Here is a 27,356-nt window from a genome sequence, read left to right as displayed (position 1 = left end):
TTCCGCAGATAAGGAGCTACTAGAACCAAATTATTTTACTACTCATCTTTTTCTGCCCTGTCAAAAGTACATTTAATGCAATCTATGTGATGAATGTGGCCTCATGAAAAGTGGGAGGGAAAATTAATTTGGGGGTCTGGGAATGAAAAGATCATTTGTCATTACTGTGCTGAGCTGTGCCAGCAAATGAGTAGAGCCCTGCAATGTATTGCAAAAAAAACACCGGCTGCTGCCTGCTTTCTGCCCCTTCCTTTAGCAAACTCCTCCTTCCTAATGCTTCAGTTCATCCTGAATGAAGGTTATTAGCAATACTAACCAGCCAGAGTGGCTAGCTGAGATGCAGTGGGGGTGGGACATGAATTTGTAAGAACTAATTTGTCTAATGTTCAGTAACAAAGGCAAAACGTCTGCACTGTGAATTAATATAGCATCGATCACTGACTAACTGTTTCAGTACATGTAATGAGAATATTCTTAGACCAATCCTATGGTCTGCACAGACAGCTGGGAAGATAATAACCCAAATGGAATTTTATTTTAATGCAAGTCCCGTCTTCAAAGAAAAAAAAAAAAAAACCTAGGGAGACTACCTTTGGTGTATATATGTGCATATATACACACGAGCCTTTAAGAAGAACTTAAAATAATACAGAGTTTATTTCAAAAAAAGTAGTGCTGAATACTTAGGAAATTGTTCAGTTGATTATAAGGTTCCTGGTTGAACAGTCCTTTTCTTTTAATTCACTCTGAGTTGTTTTACAATCTCTCTAGTAGATGTTTTTAATGATGTAGGCAGCCCATCTTATTGCAATTTTAGTTTGTATAAAAATAAAGAATGCTTGAAACTAGCTTAACATCCAGAAGAGTGTTTTCTCCACTTCATTTATTGATCCCATTAAGGGCAGATACAAAAATGTATGTTTTATAATTTTATACCTTTATATGCAGCCACAATTTGAAAAACACATCCACTTACATTTCTTTAACAAGGACATTTACTACTTGTATAGCAACAACCTCCCATTGCTTTCAAAACAGATTTTTTTTTTTGACATCAAAGAAATAAAAAGTGTTATTACCAATCAAAAATGCATATAGGCTGGGGTCACATGGAACAATTAATGGGTGCAATAGGCTCACTGCATTACCACTACTAGAAATATGGAGTTCTCTGTACAGAAAGATTTTTCAGTGAAAGCTAGGAGTACTAAAGAAGCCCAAAGAAGAACCTGAAAATGCAAAAAATTAAGAAGTAGAAGACAGACCTTTATTATGAAGATGAAAGTGAGTATACCCTTTAAAATAAAATGGTTCCCTGAAAGCTGCATACTACTTGCATTCTCCAGCACAACATGCCCAGCCTACTCCTTCAGCGCTCTCAACAAGGGGAAGCCACAGCGAAGCAATGAGGATTTTATAGCCAGTATTTATAATGAGAAGGTATGCACCTCTTCTCAAGTCAGACATGAGAAAGAATGAGAAGAAATTGCAGGTGATTACCAAAGCGCTCCCACCACCTCAACCAATTTACATTATTACTTTATTAATCCTCTTGTTGCTTTCAGCAGCATTATGATAGCCTTAAACTAGAGATACCTAATATTGGTCTGCTAGGATGCTGCCTAGGTCAAATCATAGGCTTTGAACAGCAAAGGGTATGCTGCATTCAGTCTGAATGGCTTGGGATTTCACCCATTCTGTAATGCACATGTTAGAAAGTGGTCTCAAATAACACACACACACAAGGTTTTTTCACACACTGGAGGGAAGGGATGCCATCCAGAGAGACCTGGACAGGCTTGAGAGGTGGGCCTATGTGAAACTCAAGTTCAACAAGGCCAAGTGCATGGTCCCGCACCTGGGTCATAGCAGTTCCAAGCACAAATACAGGCTGGGTGGAGCAGCCCTGAGGAGAAGGACTTGGGGGTGTTGGTTGATGAGAAGCACAGCATGAGCTAGCAATGTGCACTTGCAGCCCAGAAAGCCAACTCTATGCTGGGCTGCATCAAAAGAAGTGTAGTCGAGGCAGGTGATTCTCCCCCTCTGCTCTTGTGAAACCCCACCTGTAGCGCTGTGTTCAGCAGAGGAAGAACATGGACCTATTAGAATGAGATCTGAGGAGGGCCACGAAGATGATCAAGGAGATGGAGCACCCCTCCTATGAAAAAAGGCTGAAGGAGTTGGGGTTGTTTAGCCGGGAGAAAAGAAGCCTCCGAGGAGACCTTATTAACAACCTTCCTGTATCTAAAGGAGGCCTACAGAAAAGCTGGGGAGGGACTCTTTGTCAAACGGTGTAGTGACAGGACAAGGGGTAATACCTTTAAACTAAAAGAGGGTAGAGATTTAGATTAGATATAAGAAAGAAATTATTTACTCAGAGGGTGGTGAGGCACTGGAACAGTTTGCCCACAGAAGCTGTGGATACCCCTTTCTTGGAAGTGTTCAAGGCCAGGCTGGATAGTGCTTTGAGCAGCCTGGTCTGGTGGGAGGTGTCCCTGCCCATGGCAGAGGGTTTGGAATTAGATGATTTTTAAGGCTCCTTTCAATCCAATTCATTCTATGATAAGTTAAAAAATTGTATATTCAGTTCAAATTGAAGACGATGCTATCCTCTTGGAGGGACAAGCCGTGCATTACAACCATCCTGTCTGTAAACTAATAACCCACAGGAAACAATGGAAGAGAGTGGACCACAGCATGGTGTATCTGAGCAGGAGCTTTGTGGAAGCATTATGATGTAATAATCTGGAGAGAATCTACTATAATATAATACTGGGAGATGATACATAGAGGGGCCTGAAACGGCAAACAGAATTCCATCTGCCTGTTCCAAAGTAGCAGAGGAGATGAGGGAGAGCCATAGCTGCCCAAAACAGCATACAAAGAAGACAGTCCTGTATTGTTCTTCTTTCTTTGCTTAAAAGGGATAAATTGCAGCCATTCTCCTCCAAAAGGCTTCAGTTTAACCCATGTGAAAGGCTCAGTTTTGTGCTTCCATTAGTGAGAGATTCTGGAACTAAGTGTTAGTGTCATTTCACTTAAATTTTGGTAGATAAAATGTGTGTTTATGAGATATATATATATATACATGAATAGAAATGTCCACACAGTGCTCTGACCAAGCACCATCACCATACTGGTTAAACTGACCACATCAAAAATATATATTTCTGTTATTTAGCTGTGGAATAATTACTTACTTGAGAAGATCAGAATGCAACTATTAAACACATATCTGAAATGTCCCTTTGCCATTTTCAGGTCACACAAAAACATTTCTGGCTGCTTTATATATGTATAAGTATCGAGCCTTTAGTTAAATAGTGTACATATACACTGTTTTTACTGCTGGAGGATGTAGGTCCAATAGCTCAAACTGAATTCAATGGAGAACATATGCCTTTTTCCTCAAGATACTCAGTAAGCGGTCCATAGCATCAAATCTAGGACAAGTCCTAGGAAGGAACTGTGATTCAAATACAGAATTTTTTTCCGTTATTGTGATGGAGGAGGGAAGTAATTTACTGCAACTGAATAGAGACTGCAATGCACTTCTCTTTTCTTCTAACTGGTAGACTGAGGCAGGTGCAGGAAATAAAGGCACATATCAAAACAGCTCCTCTTCTTCTGCCCAGCTGGAAGGAGAATTACACAAGAGTCTCTGAACCCACACTTCAATTCTTGTGACAAGAAAAAGGACTGGAAAGATTCTGTTTCCCTGGTCTTACAAAATGGCATCCCTGGAGCTCTTTTGTAATTTGGTCCTTGAAAAAAAACAATTTCAATGAACATGAATGACTCAGAGGAGAAGCTTTGAATCACACATTGAGACTTACTCTCCTTACATAACCTACAATAGTTTCAATCCTTTTATGGATAATAAACAATTTTCAAAGGGAATATGATTTATCATTTAAAGGTATAAACAAGAAAAAGTGCCTGTTCTTCACTTTAAGTGCATCTTTCATCAGTTAAGCAACAACAACTCAAAAAATTATGATGGCAATTAAATGGCAGCTATTATTGTAAGTATAATTTTCCTTCTCAGTATTTTATAAAGCATGTTTGTATGTTGACATCAGTACTGTTGACACCACCTTCAGACTATTTCTGTAAGACTAGTCATGAAAAATCACGAACTATTAAATAACATCAACTACTGGCAGTGAATACATACATATATTTTGCTAATTTATGATATGTTTCACACATATAAATGGAATAAAATCAGAAATAATTATTTCATGTTAATAAAATAATCATTTAAAGTGCACACAGGTTAGTTTTGTACACTGCTTGCTTATAGGAAAATCATAGTTAAGATTACATTATCATCATTTTTGTTGGAAAACAATATTTGACAGCCATAACAATCAAAAGTGGGAACACTAAAATTCCCAGTGACAACTGATGTGAAGGAAGGAGTCTTCCACACGCATTCAGACATCCTATTATCTGTGGCTTATCTTCTGTTGTTGGATTTTTGTTTTGTTTTGGGGAGGTAGGATGGTTTGGGGGTCAGCTGAGTGCGTGGAATTAAAACCAACTTCCACTCCGGCGAGTTATCTATGGTGTGCAAGGCAGACACCATCCATTATGTAGCATTGTTGAGTGACAGCATGAATGGCAGTCGTTGCCAGTTAAAGCCATGATAAGACCTGGACTCTGAGAGAAGCTCCTGCTCCAGAGTGATCTCTATTGTTCCAGCCATCGATTTCAGCAGTAAGACTGATTCAAAGATAAGACAGCAATGATGCTGGAGTTTTACAAAGAAATATCTCAGCAAATAATCAGCTCTTCTGCATTTAGAAAGACACCCATGAAATTGATTTTTATTTTAAAGAGATCCATCGCTTTATTTTTAAACTGAAGAACTTAAATACACACAGTTTCTTAAGAGTCAGAATCTGGTTCAAGGCAGAATTATTCTGCACTCAGTATTCAGATTCCCACGAGTGACTAACATCCCTCCTCTTAACCTCACCTCTCCCATCTCCCTTGTCTGTAACTTCATCGCTGCTGATGGGCACATTTGCCGAACTTCACATAGCACTGTCCCACCAGCGTGACTTTCTGCACGTCCAAATGTTAAGCGTTTTCACTTCAGTGAGGTGGCAGGGAACGCTTCTCAGGACTGTGGGATCTCAACCAAGATTAATTAACAAGAAGACCCCAATTTGCACATCACTTGAAAGAAAACCATTCAGCACCGTGGACAGCGCCAGGAGACCCAAGGGTCAGATTTTCAGCATGCAGCATAACCCAAGTTATTTTCTTCAGCAAAAAGAGGATAGCCTTGCTGAACCTCTTTCTGAAAGAGTTGGTGAAATAGTAGCTTAAATGACCCAGTGTAATTAATTCACGCGAGTTTTCAGTGAGCTTTCGATAAGTTCCCTCCATCAGAGACTATTAAGGAAAATAAATAACTATGGGGCAAGGGACAGAGTCCTGGAATTGATTCAAAAATTGTTAAGTGATAGGAAACAATGAGTAATGGCAAATGGCTGCTCCTCAGAATGAAGAAAATGCAACAGTGAATGCTCCCAGGGCTGCTATTGAGATGAGCACTATTTATTAATGACTGGGAAATGAAACTGCACAGCAAGTTAGGAACTGTGGTGATACTAGTTTATTGTTTTTTGTAACTTCTGGGTACTTTTATAACAACTATCTTAAAGAGAGAAAAAAAAAAGTGAAGATCTATGATAATACTGCAAGTAGTAAAATGAAATTTGATTAGGAAATATTAGGTTAAATACGAGGAAAGAGATCACAAAATAGTTTTTTCAAAGGGGAAAATGAAAATGGCATCACCAAGCCAAGATGAGGCAAGTTATTTGCAGGTATGCTATAATGAATAGTACTTCCATTTGTCTCTGACTATACCAGGTATATCAACTAGCCTTTTTCATTTTCTGGTAAGAGAAAGCATTTGTCATGATGACTGATTAAATTTAGCTTAAACAGACACATGGTGTTCCAAATTAGGGGAAAAAAAAGTCCACAAACATTATAGTGTGGGATTTAGGTATATCACATAGTGATAGCTGGACTCACAAGATCATTTGAAGACTGAAGACCATCATTTTCAGTTGCTTTAAATTTGCAATTATTTTACAGTCATTAACTTAGAACATATAGTCTGTCTTCTGAAGATTTCATTTCTCTTACTACATTTCTTTGCACCATGAGGAAAAATGGCAAAAGAAGTTTGGCTCTGAAAACCAGTAGAAGGATACAAAATAAGAAATACATGCCTCAGAGTATATAATGTTTTATTTTTAATGTTCATTAGTGTGTCCAGTTATATATATATATATAACAAAATATATATATCTATGTAATTGGTTCTAAGGCCGAACCAGTAAAAAAAGGGAATAAAACCCAGCAAAGTTCAAAACTGTATAGCACCCAAAGTGATATACAGCTTAAAGAGAATTTCACAGAGATAGCCATAATTAGGTAGTACATATTAAAATCTGATCAGGTTCCTTCCCCCTCCCCCCTCCCACCCCTTCAATCTCATAAAATAAAGGGAGTTTTAAATTAAAGAACGATAAATGCAGAAACATTATAAAGAAATACTTCTTTTACATTGTCAATGGAATTGGCTAAAAGATCAGGTCATTGAGATAAAAACCGTAACTACATTTTAAAAAGAATTGAAAAATTTTATGACTGCTAATAACATTTGTAGCTATGCAAGCTAGGATAATAAGGGTAATCAAATCTCATGCTTCGGGGTGTAAGACAATGAACTGCAGGGTTTAGAAAGAAATGTGCACTGTCACACAAATGGGTAAGATACATTAGCAATTTGGGAAGAGATTTACCTTCTTTTAAAATATCAAGAAATAGCCACTGCCAGAGGCATGGCACTAGACCATAGGGACCTGAGGTCTGATCTGCTGTGACAAATCCTTTGTTATTATGAGTTTGACTTTGATAGACAATAGATTCTCCAGAGTTTTACGGAGCTGAATTCAAATTAAATGCACATGCTCTATGAAAGCATAGCTTGCATAGCTTGGAGGAAGGATCTGAAGGACAGAACTGTTAGCCAGTAATTAAGAGTTCTGTACTGTGCTTTCTGGCAGCAATTATTTTAACATAATTCTTAACAGAGTCTATTAAAGAGGAAATGCCAATTAGCAATAGCTTATTGCACAACAAAACAATGACTACTGATATAATTTACTACCATAAACTACACAGAGAATTGACTGCTGAAAAAAGGATTGGATGTTTAATTAAAAACAGGGGAGAGGGAGGGGAATCTGCATGCACTGAACGTACACAGGTCTGATGGAACTTCAATTCCTACATAGGAAGCTCAATTCAGAATCATATTGTGCTATCCAGGCTATGCTTATTATTTGAGGATACCTTTCAGATTAGAGTGAAATGATTAAATTTGGCACAAGGTTCTTCAGAACTGTCTGCCAACCAGACAGTTGCCCACTAGGAGAGAGAGCAACTTGTGGGCACACTGCTATTCCCACACTTTTACATCAACAGGAAGTCAGCCAAAAAAGGATAGAATGTGCCCTTAGTGAAACAAAAGGAAACTAATCTGGATCCATACGTAGAAGACAATTTGCTGTTCTAGGGTTTTCTAGCAGTGCTGCAAGTGACTTCCCCACATTACAGTCCTTGCCTCTCCCATCCAGTCTGCGTCCTATTTTGTCCCTCACAAAGTTGCTACTGACAAATGCCTCTTTGAAAGATTTATCAGCTGCACCTCCAATTTCCTGAATGTGTTAAATTGCAGGCGTGAGCTGTACATGGCAGCAGTTAGCTTCACTGCTTCCAGGAGCTCCCCACGCACAGTTCTGATACCATCTAGAGCCACAGATATTTTACATAACTACTCTGGAGGCCCAAGAAAATACAAGCAGGCATTGAAGTCTTGGCTAGAGGAGAATCAAAATGGAATATGGAAAACATAGAAAACATGCAGACAGTGTTGTGTAAAGAAAATCTACACTCAGGGACACTTTTGGCAACCAAAGGCTCTGAAAGAAGTAGTATAATACTGTATACCTTTTTCAAGCATCCAGAAGTGAAAAGAGAACTCCAAGTTTAGCACAGATTTGCCAATTGTCCCTCTGCTTCTTAGTTCTAACAAATGAGAGAGAACCTCTCTATATTCTTACCTACAGAAAAGAATGGCAGCAGGAGGAAGAGAATTACCTTTAGGCTGGAGATTTAGAGGGCCTGCACTGTAATCTATCCCATTAAAGTGATAAGGCATACCATCACGTAAACCTGGCATGCAATGGCATTGATGCACTTAAAGAGATGAGATGATGAAAAGAGAACTGAGAGATTTACAGCCATAAGAGCTGCACTGTTCTGCAATCAAGATTTTCAGCTATGTTGAAAAACAGTTTGGCAATATTAACTAGAAGATCACAGTTCTCCATAATAGGAGTGGAAGGAAGAAAAAAAAAAAAAAAAGGTTCCTGATTTCCCCTTAGAGGGTGGAATAAAATTGGAATAATAGGTTTTTTTTTTTTTTTTCTCACTCATTTGGTAACATGAGAGTTAGAGCCCATGTACAGACAGATTTCTCCATGAACTCTTGAGTGCAAGTCAGATGATCCCCAGAATTCAGTTTAATTTTGTTATATGCTTTCTTGCTTTCTAAACTTTTAGTTTTGTGCCTTATTTTTGGGATGGATACATGGAATCTAATTCTTTGGCTCCCAGTTCTGAATCTCAGAATTAATTATCTCTTGTCTCAATAAATTAGCAGGCAATCCTTGCTTTTAAAAGAGGATATAACTCAACTGTGCTTTGTCTGTCTACCTCAGAGTGAGCTCATGCTTCCCAAAACCTCAGGTCACATGTAGCACTGCAGAAGATGGTATATATTTACTGACAAACCACCTGACTGATCTGTTTTCAATTTTAGATAGCATTTAGCCTTCCTCTGGAGAAAAACTGCTTTTTATTGTTTTTCTCCTCCACCCCCCCCAACCCCCCCCCCCCCCCCCCCCCCCCCCCCAATCTAGAAACACTGAATTCCTCTTCAGCATAGTTTTCTTAACTGTCATAAAATAAAAGGAAAAATCATCAAAACTGCATTGGGAACTAAATAATGGTTATAGATCATCTTTTCATGTACCTGACTTGATTTCTACAGAAATCAAACTCAACCTCAGATTCTCAGATGATGTATTAATCCCTATCTCATAAGTTACTATCATGCTTAGTAGGTTAGCTGACAAATTGAAAAAAACTATAGCTGAAAAATTCTTCAGATTTTTCGCTCAAAAACAGCACTACAAATCTTTCTTCTATTTCAAAATAATTATTGGGGTTAAGGTTTGGCAAAATGGATTATAATTACATGAAAGGGCTAAAATTTTCTTCCCATTTAAGGTTGTCTGACACTTATAACACTGTCTCCAGATACTTAGTAAAAACAGGAGCAATTTTTGAAACAGAAACTGAGCCAGACAGTGCTTTAAAAAAAAAACAAAAAAAAACACTGAGGATCAGTAAGAAGGAACAGACCTATTCTCTTTGTTTTAAATTGAAGGGTTGCTCTGAATGACTCCTAAGTTTTACTTAGATACAGACTACCACATAAACAACTAAACAGAGTGCAAGCTTTCTCCTTAAAAAGAGATGCAGTTCTAAGCCAGGATTATTCAAATTATTTTACTTATGACAGTTCCTATTTATATTTTCTTTTATGCCTGTCTAGAAAACGTTTTCATATGTGAGTCAGCAAACCCTAACCTGGAAAATCCAATTCTCCACAATACAAAGACTAAGGGAAAACAGCTTTTTTTCCTCCCAGATGTTGAAGGGATGCATCTGACCAAAGAATTAAAATAGCAGTGGACTACTCAGAAAAAGGGCATCTCTGACCAGAGATATTACAACTCAAAAATAAGCTTCTCAAAAGCAGACATTCTTAGAGATTTATGCTTGGTATTTAAAGAAATGCTTCATTGGAGATTTGTCTAACTTCAAATGTATTACTCTTATAAACCAACTGTTTCATTCCTCCTGCATGAGCCCATCCCTCTTGGACTGTAAAAAGCATCGGAGGTCACTATCTATTCAAAAGACAGTTTTCATCTCTGAAAACCCATTGTATGTTGCCTTCCAAAATCAAGTTGCTCCTGTCTCTGTTTTGGTTTGAAATACATAGCTATACATTTTATGCCTACAAAATGATGTTTCAATTGTTCCAGCTGCAGTGAGGCTGACACAACTCTTTTCTGATGTGTCTACTCTCTATTTTCTAATTAGATATCATATTATTTGCCTGATAGTAGTATAAGAGATGAAAACACAGAGGTGATCTACTGAACATGTTCTGCTTCATTAAACTTGACCAACAATCTGGTTTTTGTCTACAGCAAACAACCTGCCATTCACATCACAGTGCAGAGGAACTCACTTTCTTCCACCCATGCTATCAAGGGGGCTTGGAGGTCTGCAGTACATTTTTGTTCTCGTATTATAAACCTTATATAAACAATCCTGCTACAGTTGTGATATCACAGGCTGTTAAATAGTTATAGCTCACCTATTCCAGAGCATTTCCATGGTGAACAGAGGGATGTCTCTGCTTCAGCTGGAATTCTCTGGAGTCAGAATGCCCTATATAAGGCATCTTGCCTATTAATTACATTTTCATGGTTTGGTAAACCAGCAAGTGCGACTGGTTTGCTGTGAGCACAGAGCGAGTGGACCAGTGACCAGCTTCACTCAGACACTGGGCTTTCAAAGACATGAAGACCCCATGAATTAGGAATCTCTCAGAGGGAGGAGGAAGGGGAAGCCTTCAGTAGGCACTCTGTACCAGTTTGCTTACTCTATCCAAAACCTGGCAAAGAAATAAGCTTGGAAGCAAGCACAGAAAATATTTTGTGATATTCCCCATGAAAACTATTAGATTTGAGATGAGAAAGTTCAGATAAGTTACTCCAACATTTTATTCTTAGAATTGAACCTTACAAAATACACACCGTCATTTTAACTTGGGAAAATAGTGTACATTATTCTTGCTTAGCAAGTTTCCATATTGTCTTTTTACTTTTACTTCTTTTTTCAATACAGAACCAAATGCAGCTATTATCACTGCGGTACTTAGGATCAGGTATTTCTTTGTCTTGATCAGGAAGCTATTGTCAAAGGCTGGCAGAATGTTACACCAAAATGTCTTGCACTTCTGCTTCCACAACAGAAACACAGGCAGCACTGGGTTTCACAGATTTAAGAGACGAGTTCTGTTCAAGCTCCAGCTCTGTCCCTGTGTATATTATGACATCATAATGGCTACATCAGCTGTAATAAAAAATGAATTCCCTTGACATATATTACCCGTAAGTGCAGCCTAGTAAATAAATGATTCATGCAAGTTCAATTACAAGGGTATGATGTCTGTAAATGCTAAATACCTGCAAGCCAGCAACAGTAAAGGAAATGAACCCATGCAGTGTCAAAAATGCCTTCCAGCTACAAATCTGACCACACCTTTTATCCCCCCCCCACCCCCAACCCACCAGTAGAATTTCAATTTCTATTATAAAAAAAAAAAAAAAAAAGAATATAACTAGGTCATTTTTGCTACAGAGGTGGTAAGAAAATCTTTTTAAGAACTGGAACTCCCATTGAAGACTCCAGGTTCTAGAACTAAAGTACATGTTGCTTGAAAGGGCTTCCTATCTTCATCTCAAACTTCCTACCTCCTGATGTTCTTTGCTTTTCTACTATGTAACAGGAAAACCAAAATTCCATGGCCTATTTTCTCCAACTCGTTCATTACTTTGTTCATTTGCTTGGGTTTTTAACTCCCACAAAACTCCTCAAAAATGCTCATCCAGTACTGGCAATAGACACCTTTTTGCCATGGATGAAGGTGAATCAATTGTGTATTTTGTAAGATTTGACTTTGTAATAAGCATTATATTTTAATATGTTATATATTATTGCATATAATTGCATTTTCAATACAGTTGGAAAAAAAGACAATAAATTGCAAAATCCCTTGTCATGCAGACAAGGAATGAAACCTCTATTTCATTGTAAGAGTTTATTTGTTATGACAGATTCTTGAAATGTCTTTAGCCCAACTGAAAGGGCAGATGCCTTTGGGATGGATCAAATCTTTATAATGCAGCAAATTAGAAATGCAAATGTCAGTTTGCTTAGTTTGCTGCTATTGCCATGGAATTAGATTTAAAAAAAAAAAAACTTTTTTAAACTTTATTTATTCATTTTAAGTTGTCTAGCAGAATATTCTCTCACTGTGATGAAATAAACATTTGTGAGAACAAGGATAGAGAGAGTTCAAATTATCACTCTGTGGGGAAATATATACACATTTACATACAGAATTTTAGAGTCCAAAAGGGGTGAGTATTGACATTCAGTGGATATTTTTACTATGAGCAATAATGAGGGAAAACACCTCTTCTAGGTTTGAGGCATATTTGATATTAAAACACCATGAGACAGCTGCTGAACATGAAAATAAAGTTGCAGTACATTTTGTTCACTTCTTTACCATATGGCTGTAAACTATTAGAACTTACAGCATCTGCTACAGAAAATCTTAGAACAACAAATCTTTAAGACATTATAAGTGGGACTGCTCAACCTCTTGCTTAAAAAATAATACTCTTGATTATGCATTTCCCCTATACTGTACTGAAAATTTACTAGGAATGATTATTTATAAAATATCACTGCATCATTATTTATTAATGAATTTAAAAGTGACACTAACCCTCCCCCCCAAGCCATTTTTTCACACATGCACAACTTGATTCTAACCAGAGACACAAATAAAATAGACGATGCAAATGATCTGTACTCTTCCTTAGTTTACAGGCACTTAGTATACAACAGTCAAATGATCTTAACTGCATGGTTTTTAACTGTTTGTACACATGAAATACAATTCAGTATCTCAGCCATATTTTATATAGCAATAATAATGTTGTCTGATATGCATATTTCTGCCCAACTCTTAAAGACATTTAAAGGTCGATCATTATGCCCACCTCCCCTGAAATTGTACCATATTGCAGCATTTATCTTTACAGATTTCAGCAACAATTTCTAATTTCACTTTTTTTTTTTTTAAAAAAAAGGAGTTAACACTACCGTGCAGCTATATTAAAAGTAGATACATGCAATCAACTTAGTCCTCAAGTGTAAACAAAAGCTACTACTGTCAATACTGCATACCAATTTGTTTTGTTTTGTTTTGTTTTTAAAGGACAAAAATATAGTAAATTTTCTACATGCTTTGCTTTTACTTTATAACTATAATTAATTTGGTGTTTGTCTAAAAATATGAGGCCCTGTATATACCCTTGCAGACACAACTGAAGGAACCATACAATTGGCTTTTATTACTTCAGTGTTCTCCATCTAAATTCTTGCATATGGTATAGTATGCACAGTTAGAGTTACTAAATGCACAGATACAGATGTCATCCACTCCAATGAGTATATTTACTACACATATTCATTTTCTTGGGAAGCCACTCAGGACTCAGATGTACCTTGGATTCCCCAGGAACTTCTTTGTACACATTGTGTACATCGGGTTACACCATACCTTAAATTTCTCAGTATCCCACAGCCATACCTTCTGCCATTTTCCTCATAAGGATATAGGAACAGGGTTATAAAACGGCTATGGGTAGTCAGAAAAGGAAAGGCAAAGTTGTTCACACATCTGTGTCTTTATGAAGATGCACCAAAACCTCTCACAACTGTGTTACCAGTTGTGACAATATTACAGTTCTGAATCCAAAATCTGATTTTGGATTTGAACAGTTCTGTCCCTAGAGCCCATACTCAAATGTCACAGAAACACAGAAAAACGGGTCCATTCCCCCCCCCAAAAAAAATTACTTTCATAACCCACTCAAGGAAGAACCATTCCTTCTGAAATGACAAAGAATACAGCTTCACTTTCACTCAGACCTAAATGACACCAAGCACTCACTGCTCTAATGGGGAAGGAACATGCCTCAACAATTTTGCTTTTAGAGGATGAACCTCCTGATACTCCCAAAAAAGTAAATGGGAAGGAGCTAAATTTTTCTGCTCTGACAAATTTCCTAAGGGAGTCCCTCTCTGCTTACTCACTGTAGAGAGAAACAAGGATGATCAAATACCACTTGGTGAATACTCGGTGCAAATATCTTCTAAATACGAACAGGTGTTACTACAGCCTAGACAGACACTGGAATGAGTTGGCTCCAGAGCAGAGCAAACCCACTGAAATCTTCATCCCCTGCATTCTCTTGTTCCATAAGTAGTCTGCTAGCAAACAGCTTCAGATTTCCCAGGAGACTGTATCTAACCAAATGATAAGTTAACATTATTTTAAAGATGTTCTCTCAGTCAGAATATCCAATATTCTAATTAATATCCCTCTAAGATTTTTCTTTGTGAATTATTTCATTTTCTAATCCTTTTCTCTGATACTTGGCAAGGTTTTTCAGGCTACGCCGTGCTTGTGCAGACGTTTAAACTAGAATTAAGGTAGCAAGAGTAGGCCTAGTAGATTTAGCATGTATTTCTGCTGCTTTAAGATTAAATGACGAAGTTCTTCACAAAACAAAGCTTTAGAATTTCTATTAAAAATTTCTGAAATTAAGATCTACCAGACAGATCTGAAAGACAAGCTTCCAAACAGCAAATGTCAGAAAACATAAATGCCAGAAGTACGCATGAAGGTAGTAGCAGGGGAAGTAAAATGTCTCTAGACTGTATTTTTCACACGTTGGTATCAGTGTTCAGATTGTCCAATGATTCAGCTAATCTTTTTAATGACACTTTGCAACAGGCAATTGTAAAGGTGATCTAGTTGTTGCTGTAATAGGCTATCTGGCTCGTCTGATATGGCAGCTATTTTCTGAACCATCATTATACCTGTAAGGGTATCAGTTTTAAAAATAGCAGTTTATTGCTCCAGATGACCTGTTTCAAATGTGATACATATCTTTTTCTCATGCCCATCAGATTTGCATCTCTATTTTCTTCTTATCCATTTTTCTTTTGCAAGTCAAAGTGACCTTGTACATTAGCAGTATTCAGTATGGCAGAGCTTCACACTAAAACATCAGTATTATACGTGTGGATTCACCATGCACTTCTATCTCTGAATAAAACATGCCAGTATTTTACTAAAATAAGTTCCACCACTGGAAATAAACACCAAAAGCAATACTCCGCCACACAGCATTCCTTTTATTCTCAGAACTCTGCTTCTTAAGAAAGATCAGCAATTGACTGATTACTTAGCAACCTTACTGAGCCTGATAGAATCACACTGTGATAATGGAACTATCAATGCAGTTATAATGTACTTGCACACTGTAGATAGCTGTTTTGAATGGAGCAACAGTTCCTTCCAGCTCAACGCTTTGCTGTAAGTCTAGAAGGCCTAGTAAAGACTAAACATATACCTTTAAAAGGAGTTACAAAGATGTTTCACTGACCACTAATCTTTTTGTGCTACATTAAGTATTGCCAATGCCACTTTTTCCACCACTGCCATTTTCTTTCTTCTCATTGAACAGTAAATTGTAAACTGATTATCCATGGAGAAACCCAACGTAATAAACATTCTTCAGTGTACTATCCTTCTTCATATTACTTTACAATAACAATACAGCTAGTAATTAGTAAATGACCACACTCCATCCTATTAGCACATTATAGGAGTTAAGATTTTTATATAGTTACTTTACACAGCAGACCAGCCAAGTTGTACAATGACAGTACAATTTATATTACAAAATGTACTTATCTAGATGTAAAAGTTGTGACAATGGGTAGCATTTACATAAGTGCATCAACAGAGGGATGCTTAAAACCAAGAGGGATATAGGCCTCAATCTCACTGGCTATATCCAGATCAGAGAAACAAAACCAGAGCCACTTCTGGTCCTGAGTGCAAGGGGCATGGCTCAGCCAAGATCCAAACAACTGGACTGTCTTCATCCCCAAAACAGTGGCTTCACTCACTGTGCTTATTTAATTCCTCCAGTCCAACCTTTATCATTTACGTGCCTAGGTAAGCAACATACTCATCTAAGGCTTCACAACTAGACTGGAGATAAATTGGCATCTCTGGAGATTAGTCTGTGTTTACCTCGAGTGCTCTAGCCTAGATGCTGGTTGCTTTAGAGACTCTAAAGGAATCTTATTTTAAACATAGTTCAAAATAAAAATGCCTTAATTCAGTTCATGAAGCTATGCAAAAGGTACCCTGGCTCAACAGAACTTAAACTTGTTTGCAAGTTTGATTCAAATTCAATTTTATCTCACTACCATTTCTCAGTGCATCCAAATAAAGCATCTTCAATATAACATTTTTAAGACCATAATATAATGTTTTTGTGGTTTTTGTTTGTTTGTTTTTGTTTTGTTTAAGTTAAAGAATGTTAGTATGTTAGCTGTTCTAGGTTGGCCAGGCCTGGTGAAGGTCACTGTACAGCATTTAAAATAGTAACTGAAATTCGCGGAATTTATGGAGAATAACAAAATGTGAGACAGTAGGGCAAACAGCACCCATCCTTGCAGCTGGAAAAAGCAATCGGAAAGGAGTGAAAAGCAGTCAGCCTACTTTCAATAACTGGAAAGATACTGAAACAAATTATTAAACAATCAATTTTTAAAGACCTTAAGGATAATAATGTGATAAGGAACAGACAGCATGGATTTTCCAAGAAGAAATCAGTCAGACCAATCTAATTTCCTTCTCTGACAGACCAACTGGTCTAGTGGATAAGGGACAGGCAGTAGTGAAGTCAGGCTGTATTACCTCTAAAGCTCTTGTTGTTGTCACACATGATATTCTCAGAAGCAGAAGAGCGAAATATAGTTAAGATTGAATTAGTATAAGTTGCTTGCACAATTTAAAGGATAGTTACCAGTTGTTCTCCATCAAGCTGAGAAGAGATATCAAGGAGATCTGGAAGGATTTGTTTAAAGTCCCAAAAAATCTGCTATTTTCAGTAATGTTTTGGATGATGGATTAGATTGTATGTGTATACAATACACATTTTGTATGTGTGTACAAATACAACAGACGTCAGTATGTTGACTATTCAATGCAATTTTAATGGTAGCATTAAAAATCAGAACTACCTTGATAAACTGGACAAACCATTCACAGAGATATATGAGAAACAACTGGCTAGCACCAAAAAAAAAAAAAAAAAAAGTGCAAAAAGCCTGAGGTGATAGCATTTTACCAGGAAAAAAAGAGAGACAATAATAGCTGAAATAGTGAAATTGTTGGACAGGTGACAATAGTTTTCTGTATTCTCTGACCATAGGAGAAATTACAATCTGCTTAATCTGCAATCTGTGAGAGGGCCGGAGAGGGGGAAAACCAAACAAACAAAAAAAAACACACCACAGTAAAGTAAAAAGTCTTTACAATACTTTTGTCTCCAGTAACATTGGGAAAATCTCATTTCTAACATTTTTCCAGATTGGTTACTATCTGTCAAAGATAGTGATATACTCTACCTTATCTCAGAGCAGAGGCCTAAACAAGGGAAACTCTTGAGGCTTCTTCTGGACTTCCTTGTTCTAGTATCTCACAAAAGTAGGAATAGTGTCATCTATCTACGCCTCCTCTCAGACTGAGCTTTGATTTGTATATGTGTTACCTTCACCTTAATCCCAAGCCCACACTACCTCTTTTTTTTTTTTTTTTTTTTAAATTCCCCTGAAAGCCAGTAAAAACCTCAAACAAGCTAGATAATAGAGGTCACATTTGTACATCCATCTTTGAACTACCACCAATTCAGTATTCCATTTTAGCTGCAAAGGGTCACAGCTCAGGCGCAGGAGCATACCAGAAGGCAGTGGCAACTTTTTAAATCTAGCTGGAAGATAGTAAACTGTGGGTTTGGTCTGCATTAAGAATTAATGAATAGATTTGACTGCAGTATCAAAGACAATATGCAAAAATCCTTCAACAGCAAGTAAATATAAAGTTGGCAAGGAAATTAAATGAAACTTGCAGCATTTCTCTATTCACCTTACACTTGAGCAAAAAGCCTTCATTTCATGGATATCAGATTGAAACTTCTAGAAAGAACTCTTCTGTAAAATGTACGTGAAGGCTTATTGCAAAATGTTAGTGCATTACATTGCTTATTTTCCTCAGATGAAAGTGTCTATGTTAAAGTCTTGTTTTAAAACAATAAATATGTTGATAATCAAACATTATGGTGTTAATCTATTCTACGATGAATAAAAATGTACTCTGAACAAACAGCTCAGAAGACGGACCTGGCACTAGTTCACACAAGAAGAGAGCTTACCTGCCACAGGAACATCCTTTACAGGGAAGGGGGAGAGGGCTTTTCCCCATCATGGTGATTTTAAAATGGAATATTGATACATACTGAAGAACAAGGAACTGAGGGAAAGGACTTCATGCATTTATGACAGCTGCCACAATATCCCCCTATTTTGTGACTTAGTTGAAATTGGACAATAAATCAATAAACCCCTAGCTGATTGTTACCTTCAGTGGAATACGATGAAGCATAATTTAAAAGGTGATTTTTAGGGGTAATTCTCTGAAGCTTTTATAACATGCATTTGAGGTTTATTTTCTTTTCCCCATGTAAAACGTGTCAAACCTGTGCGTAAGACTGGGAAAGTTTTCATCCACACAGCCTGCCTCTCTTCCTGTCTTCAGCTGCCTCTCTTTTCAAGCCATATCATTATTATTTTGGGGCTAGCTTTTCAGATTTGAAGTCATGCTGACTTTCACAGGAGAGATTACAGTACAGAAAGCAATGCCTGTTCATCACAAGCCTCTCAGCTGGGCCCTGCCTTCACTTTTTTTTTCTTAAAGCAAGCAGACCCCAGCATCCACATGCTTCAATCAACTAGACCAAGCACTTTGTATTCTGAAACAGAGGTCATACCAAAAACCCCTGTCCTCCCTTCCTAAAGAAGGAAAAATATACTATAGTTTATGTGTGCAGCTCATTCCCTTTCAATGTTTTGAAGAGGTTTTGTCATACAATTTCATGTGCTAGAATTATTCAGGACATTTTAAAAATGATTACTCAAAGTGAACCTATGCAGTTCTACTGTCCCATAAATCGCATTAGTAATATAAGTGGATAGGTAAATTTTAGATTTGTAAATTTTAGATTTATATTTTAAATATGCCCCATAATATTACAAAATTACATTCCAAGGTCAATATCAAGCAACATTATGTTCATAAAGAGTTAAATGTAAAGCTTAAAAATTAGCATATAATTCAACAGATGCACAGTTCATGTGCTTAAAGTCCAGGTGTTTGAGTTCTCTGTCATACTCACATATATACTTAAGTGAACTTACAGTGCAAATGACATTTTCACTTTATTTATTTTTTTATTAAACGCAAAATATGACTTCACCTTATCCAGCATAAGAGTATACTTGGTAATCCCCCAAAAAGATAATCTGGATATAGTAAAGATTTTTGATTTTGCTTTGTGTACCATAATAGCCAAAAAGAAATGAACTTTCAGTCCCACACATTCTCAAGAATACAATTTGACTTATCAAGCAATCTCTAGATTGACTTGGTTAAGTACTTGGCAGGATATTAGCAAAAGTTGGACTCAATTCAAGCTTCAGTTGCTTTAATCAATACAGCATTTGAAAGCTTTCATTCCACAGCAAGAGGAGATCAGAACTTGAGACTTGACAAAAACAGCAGTCAGCTGTCTGTTGTCTTAGCAGAGAATACTAAAAGACAGTAAAAAGAAAAAAAAAATAGGCAAACAACATCAATGATATAGAAAACAAGCCCCGAGTAAGAAATTAAGGTTTTCCTGTAAGCGTACTGGCAGGAGTGATACAGGTAATTCATTAACTAAGATATGAAGGAATAAGTATACAGGTAAATTTAATCATTCTCTGCAATGCAGTAGCTTTATAATATTTGAATATCCCACATGTACATCCCAGATGTACAACGCATAACGTTTAAATATTAATCCTAGCCTTAAAAGAGCATATTTTCAACAAATCTGAGTTTACAACAAACTAGAGTTTCATTCCAGAGAAAAGGTCACCAACCTTTCCATGGACTTGAGTAATTCTAAATTTCAGATTGAACTGTGATCACGACTGAAGAAATGCAGGCGGCATATGCAAGTGAAGTGACACACAAAACAGTGTCAATCAAGCTGATGTTTAGGTGACAAGCCTTTCACTCTATCTTCAGAATGCTGTTGTGATCCTGAGACATTTTCCTTCAAGCGACCAATACTCATCGGTATTCTTTGTTCTAGGGTATCAGACAGAATTTACAAAGTGAAGACAGGTTAATCCACAAGGTCAGATACACATTGTGAAAAAATTCACAGAAGAAAATAATTGCCCTTTTCTACTACACTCTTTTCACTTTCACTTATTACACTGATTATTTTAATATTTTGTAAAGAGATTGTAATAGAGTAATAACATTGTTCCATATGTAAAGTTACAATGATTCAACCAAAAGCTATGACTTGACTGTGCAGTTTTAAGTTCAGTTAAAAAAACAAGGGCAAAATTTGGAAGATGTTCATATTTTGGTTTGATCTGGGATGATACATAGTATTTTAATACTATAGTATTAAAACTGCGTTATTATTAAAACCACTAATAAGGAACTCCTTTACACTAAGAAATAAATTGAAATACGAGTATAAAGAACAGAAGAATGCAAGAACAGAAGCTGCACTATTTTTCACTTTGTGAAAATAAGTTTGGCCCCACAGGACAACTGAGCTGCAAATAGATCCCACTTGTCAGGAAAAATATGAGCGATTTCCTTTAGGTTGGTTGTGAATTCCAGGTCCAACAATTTGCATTATACACAAAAGTGAAAACATACATCTCCCCAACCAGCAGCACATAAAGCGAAAAAGAAGAGTGTCAGTTTTATCTGTCTAATGTCAATATCAGTAAAACTGAAAGCATACGTAATTATGTGCCTTCAGCTTAATGATTTCTCAGTACATCCAGGGACCAATTTTCAGAGTAAACTGGAGTAGACAGAAAAACAAATCTCTCCAAATATGAAGTGTTCCATTTTAAGGAAGGCTTCATCTCCATACAATTTTTTACCTATTTAAATAAACTAGTCCGGATACAACACTGTAAACCCATGTTCAGCACCCTCAAATGCCTGCATTTTAATACCATGAATGGATTGCCTCTTGGATCATGGGGAGAAAGGAGGAAATTTGATTGGCTGTTTTGACAGTGAGTTGAGCAGTTTTCACCATTCTGCACACCGAGTTCGTGTTTCCTGATAATGGCCAGGAACCACATGAACACAAAAACTGGTCACATCATCTGGCTGTGGAAGACCAGGCAGAGTATAAAAAAAATGGCATTCCTCATACTTTATCACAAATTGTGACTGTACACTTAACACAAATGAACACATGGAAAACAAAAAACGAGAGGACAAATTACAAACATGTCAACAAATGGGAGGTATTCAGGTATGTAGTACCCTATTCATGCTGCAATGCCCACAAAGAAATGTGAATAGTAACAATCTTAGCTATGGCACTGGTGGCTTTTGCTGGTGGTTGCAGTGTTTTTTTTTGTTTTGTTTTTTCCTTCTTCCTTTTGTGGCTTTGTCATCACTGCCTGATCTACAGAAATAGTAATGTTGAAGTAGTAGACATGAATGAGCAAGACAAATCTTTGTTCAAGTGGGATGCTAATGCAGATGAGAGTGCTTTTCTCTCCCAGCTTTGACAGGAGGCTTCAGAAGAGGAAATGTCACAACTTTCTTTTGAATTTCCTCTTTCCATCAGAGATGGGAGGGGAAGAAACATTTTCAAGATTTACCTACTTCATGGGTAAGTAGGAAACCAACACTTAAAGGCATATTCCTAATAAAATGTAATCTTTCATGAACTTCAACATACTAAAAGTTTCAGCCACGCTATTGTTTCTTCAGAACAAAGAAAGGTGGACTGTGCCTGACAATCTATACCACTCAGCTCTCGCCATTTTTAATGAAAATATCTTCTCCAGACAAAACAGTTTTTGAAGCTTTCTAGAAATGGTCGTGGAAGTTTAGCAAGAAACGACACTTCAAAATGGCATCAATTGCCACAAAATCAAATCAATGGGACTACTAATATGGATGACAAGATACGGCAAAATATCTGAGATGTAAAATAATTCAGTCTAGCCATTTTAATGTTCACTAGCTAGGAAATTACAGATATTTCAGAAGATATCTTCTCAGGTTAAGCATTGGCCCATGTGAATACTTTTTTCTTTTCTTTTTTTTTCTCCTCCACGTTCTTACTACGGCACCTGGCTAAAGGAATCTTTCTGTGGAATCATTTCAAAGAAATCATAATAATCACCATAAAAACTAGAAACTTACTAGCATTTTCCCCAGGGCAAATGTTGCATGTAATCATGTACATAATAGTGTTTTTTCTGTTGTTGCTGTTGTTGGATTGGTTTTGTTTGTTTGTTCTGGGTTATTTTTTGTTGTTTTGTTTTTAAAGAGCCCCTATTCCAGTTACAAAACCATATCAATTGTAAAACATCACTAGAAAATAATTGCTGTTTCTGGAAAACAGTGAAACAGGTCATGTCATGGTTCATTGATCTTCCTGGCATGGACACTGACTACATGCAGCATGATTACCGAAGAAAGGTATTAGACCAGCTAACTGTATGTATATGAAAAGGAAATTGTTCTTAAAGAGGTCAACTATGGGTCACAACAAAGAGCTCAACGATTAAAGGCAGATACACATCCTTTCAATACACTTACTAACATAATATCAACCCATTGTTCTGTGCAGCTTCCCCATCCAGAAACCAGTATTATTACATTGTATTATTACTATCTAGAGATGGAAAATATAAATTATGCAAGATATCAATAAATAAGAGCTCCTAAATGGTCTTAAACAATAAACTGCTGACCTTATGCATGGCTGAGTTTCAAATCCAACACAACATATAATTAGATAAATTTTGCTAATAAGCATAGTTTAAAAAAAAAAAAAAAAGAAAAGAAAAGGCAGGAGACCATGGCCTTCAAAATTACGCACTTTTTTTTTTTATTTATTACATTCCCAGAAATCATCTACGTAGTTACCTGGTTTAGCCCTCTGGAGCTGGAAGCTGGGTGTGCAGAGCTTCTCCTAAGACCTATCAAGACAAAGAACATGCCCCATGCCTTCACAGAGGAGCTGTGCAGTTAAGACTCTGGTTACCTTGCAAAACTGACCCATTTGAATTGCTAGGTTGGACCAAGCTAAGCACAAACACATCCATGTTGGTCACGTGGACATTAGTAATAAATCCACTGAATGAATGCTCCCTATCCATGCTGAGCACTGCTAGAAGAGATTTTCATTATGGAATTACTTCTCCAAACTTGGATTCCTGCCATTTTGAGTCCAACTTCAACATCTGCATACCTGGCAGATACTGCAACACCATGAGGGCACAAATGAGATCCTAACAGAAGGATGGGTTGGATAATATGACAGAGAAGTTTAAACAGAAGAGCCAGTTGAAGCCTTTCAGCAGCCTACAACAATGTTGGAGATTTAGATGATTTAAAATGAATGGTTCCTACAGCTACAGTAAGCACCATGGTATGAAATCTGCTGTCACACAAGAATATAAAATGCATTAAAGTCCCTAAGTGAAAAGGCATTTTACAGAGTAGTGCATTTCTCTAATATAAGCAATAGTTAGGTGATATGTCACGGTCTTTCATTTCCAAATCTCTATGCTATGTCAACTACATGGAATGAAACCCTGGACACAGAGTTGCTTATGTATATCTGTACAGAAATTTAAAAGTTCAGAACACTTTTTTTTTTTTTTTTTTTTTTAAAGCCAGAGACAGTTCTATTATCAAACCAAAACATTTTTAGGCAATAGTGCTCCATCATTAATAGTCTCATATAATGTTCAGCTCCGTGAAAAACTCCTGTGACACCCAGCATATAGGCAATACTAGCTGTTATTGTTGTGTTAGTGCTGTAGATGTTTGGAGAATTCAGAGTAGGATAACATAGAGAAGTCAGAAACAAGAAGAAAAAAAGAACAACATAACTGGCTGCAGAAATTAATTATAAAGCTGCAGTGTAAGCTCTTTTTGTGATATGATACATATACACATCTTGAAATAATTCTTAAAAATTTAAGAATAGCTTTACCAAAAGAGATGGAAGAACAGAGGTTTTTAACTCCTGTATTTGGAATGAGGACTGGGGACAATTAATGACTCTTTACACAAACCGTTAACCAACATGCTAAGAAACAATTGCAGCAGAGAGAATATAAGGATGCTGTTTTTTTCCCCAGAAAATCAAGAAAACTCAAAGTCAAAACTGACTATAATATTATTTTCCCTGTAGAGCCACCTTTTTCAACTATCAGTCAGAAAGGTACTGCAAGACACTTAAGACTAAAATCCAAAAATACATACTCCAGTTATATAATGATTTAATTCACTCACCATCATAAATATTCTGGGTACAGTAGTGAGAAAAGAAGGAGGTGGTAAACTAACAGCATAGTGAATAAGACATTTTCAAAGACTTTTGTCTGTTGTTCATATTCAGAGTTTGGATCCAAAACACCATAAAAATCAAAGATCAAAATATCATAAAAATCAAGAATTACCTTGGATCTGGTAGAGCCATTTTCCTGCATCACCATCACCATTCATCGGTTGCTATTAATTAGCTTGCACATGAAAGAGACTAAGTGTTTAAGTATTAGTATATTTGTATATTTGAACATGAAAGAGGTTAAACCTCTAAATAGTTGTTTGCAATTGCCATTGAAAGAATAGCCCCAAATGCAGTCTTGCAACCACATGAGTAATTAGAGAGTCCATGGAATACTTAACAGTTTAAAAAGTTTATCTCTGATTTTATGTTGCTATACAGAATCTTTCCCAAACTCCTGTTGAAGATTAAGAAATGTTAAGGGATTAGGAAATATTTCTTTTACTCATGTAATTCCTTTCACTGTTTACTCCAGTGCAAAGCAAGTGTTTATGAAAAAACACTGATGTGACACATTATGCTGCATGCTTCTACATTTGTGTTCTACAGTTGTAGATACTTTTCTTTATGCAAATACTCACAACAAGTAATTTACACGGAAATCTTAAGCATAAAATTTGGAAGAAAAAGTCATAAAACAAACAGTTTTGACCAAAGGAAAATAAACAACAACAAGTCAGAAGCAGAGCTTTGTCATTGTCAGAGCCCACATTTATATTTAAGCCGAGGAAAAAAAGGTAAGTTGTGTGGCAGATTTTGTAGCATTCAAGTTCTATATTCACCATTGTTGTTACACTCTAAAATAACTCTGAAACCATTAAAATAATGTCTATAAATAGACTCATTTTCATAACTTTACTCTGAAATCAATTTAAATAGTATTTACTACATTATATCCATAGAATCATACAGGCTGGAAAAAAAACTTCAAGATCATTAAGTCCAATCATCAACCTAACACTATCAACTCTTATCATTAAACCATGTCCCTAGGAACCACATCCACACATCTTCTACATGCCTCTGGGGACAGTGACTCTACCACTTCCCTGTTCCAATACATGGCCACCCTCTCCATGAAGAAATTCTTCCTAGTATCTGATCTAAACCTGCCCTGGTGCAACTTGAGACCATTTCCTTGCATCCCGTCACTTGTCACCTGAAAAAAGAGGCTGACAGCCTCTGTGCTGCAAACTCCTCTCAGGTAGTTGTAGGGAGAGGTGAGGTCTCTCCTCAGCCTCCTCTTCTCCAGGCTAAACAACTCTAAATCCCTCAGTCACTCTTCAAAAGTCTCATTTTCTAGTCCCTTCACCAGCTTCATTGCTCTTCTCTGAGCACATTCCAGACGTGTGGAGAAAAAATTCTTCTATAACCCCTGCAAGGGAGGGTGCCCTTGCCACATCACAGTGAGGAAGATAGGAAGCATTTTTACCTCAAAAAATCCAGATAGGGCAGTGTGGGGCAAGATGTCAGACCACCCTGCATCATGGGGGATACAGCTCTGCTTGCAGCATCAGGCCATAGAGGCCAAGGGCAAATGGAGAACCCAAATCCAGCTGTGATGAGCAGGTGTAGAGCTGCTAATAGAAATCTTCTGATTAGAGTCAAAAAGTTCAGGCTGTTTTGAATTGCTGTTAACCTCTGAAAAAGTCAAAATTATCCACTGTTATTGAACAGCGTAGTGTTAAGGGCCTTTTTTCCCTCGTTTTTGTTGTGGTGTTGCACTCAGACTGTTACTGTCATGGCCTGGCACTTGCAGCCCCCAGTACTGCTGTTACAGCAGGTTCTCAAGGGCAGTGACTGCCAGCCAGAAGAATCACCTTTGCATTCCATCTCCACCACCCCTTCCTTACCTCCTGTTTTTGTAGATTTAGTTTATATTAGAGAAAAATCAAAAAGGTAGTGCATTACAAGTAGCTAGCAGTCATTTAAACATTTAATAAATATTATTCTGTAATATATGTGCACAGTAGCTTAGCAATTAGCCACTGTGCAACACCTGCTCTTGATAAGTGCACTCCAACCCATACTAATAAAGTCAAACAGAAACAACTAATAGGAAGTTTAGGCACGTCCTGGTGAAAAATATTAAGTAGTAGGGTAAAAGGGTAAAAGCATCCTTTTTTTTTTTTTTTTTTACACTGAAGTTATGATCTCCACCTTCATTGATGTCAGTGGAGAAAGAAGAAGATGCGTATTTAGGGAACCTGTCACTTTTCTGTCCAGCTGGCCACCTTCCCTTTTCTCTTCTTCTGTTTTACTTTCCCCTAAAGCAATATTTACTGTGAAGAGTTGGTGTCTCACGGGCTATGGATCCTGCACCTAAACCAGTGTGCGTGAACCTGTCAACATCTTTTGTGCAACACCAAGCAGGAGCAGGCACCTGCTCCACAGGTAACAGAGCTCAGCCCAGGTCTTTCGTCCCGTATGCTTTGTGTCCTGCTCAGTTCATCTTATTTCTCACTACTTATTGCCTTTGTATATCTGCACCTGTTCTTATTTCTTCCTCATCTTAAACCAGCTCTTCTCTTTCACTTCTCAGTCTAGCCTAGCTCCTTGTCTCCAGTCCCCTTTGCCTGAGAACTCTTCCTTTAAGATAAGAAAAGCATAAACAGAAACCTTCAGTGTCTACCATTTTAGGTATTCCTTTAATTTACATCAGAGCATATATTCATGAAAGCCTAACGTATTTGGCTGGATGGCTGGCTTTGAATCCCACCTCAACTTTCCACCAGGCAGCACTTATCCTGAGATTACGATATTCTTAAATAG

The 27,356-nt window shown here is 37.1% G+C and overlaps 1 protein-coding gene across 1 annotated transcript in view; it reads right to left on the bottom strand.

The window, feature by feature from the left end:
• PDZRN4 (PDZ domain containing ring finger 4) overlaps nucleotides 1-27,356 on the bottom strand; it is a 244,634-nt gene that overhangs the window by 142,977 nt on the left and 74,301 nt on the right. The window lies entirely within an intron of this gene.

Source organism: Cygnus atratus, chromosome 1, assembly GCF_013377495.2.
Source record: "Cygnus atratus isolate AKBS03 ecotype Queensland, Australia chromosome 1, CAtr_DNAZoo_HiC_assembly, whole genome shotgun sequence".
In the NCBI taxonomy this organism is placed as follows: Eukaryota; Metazoa; Chordata; class Aves; order Anseriformes; family Anatidae; genus Cygnus; species Cygnus atratus.
Note: the sequence above shows the minus strand (reverse complement) of the source record. Positions and strands in the feature narration are given on the sequence as shown.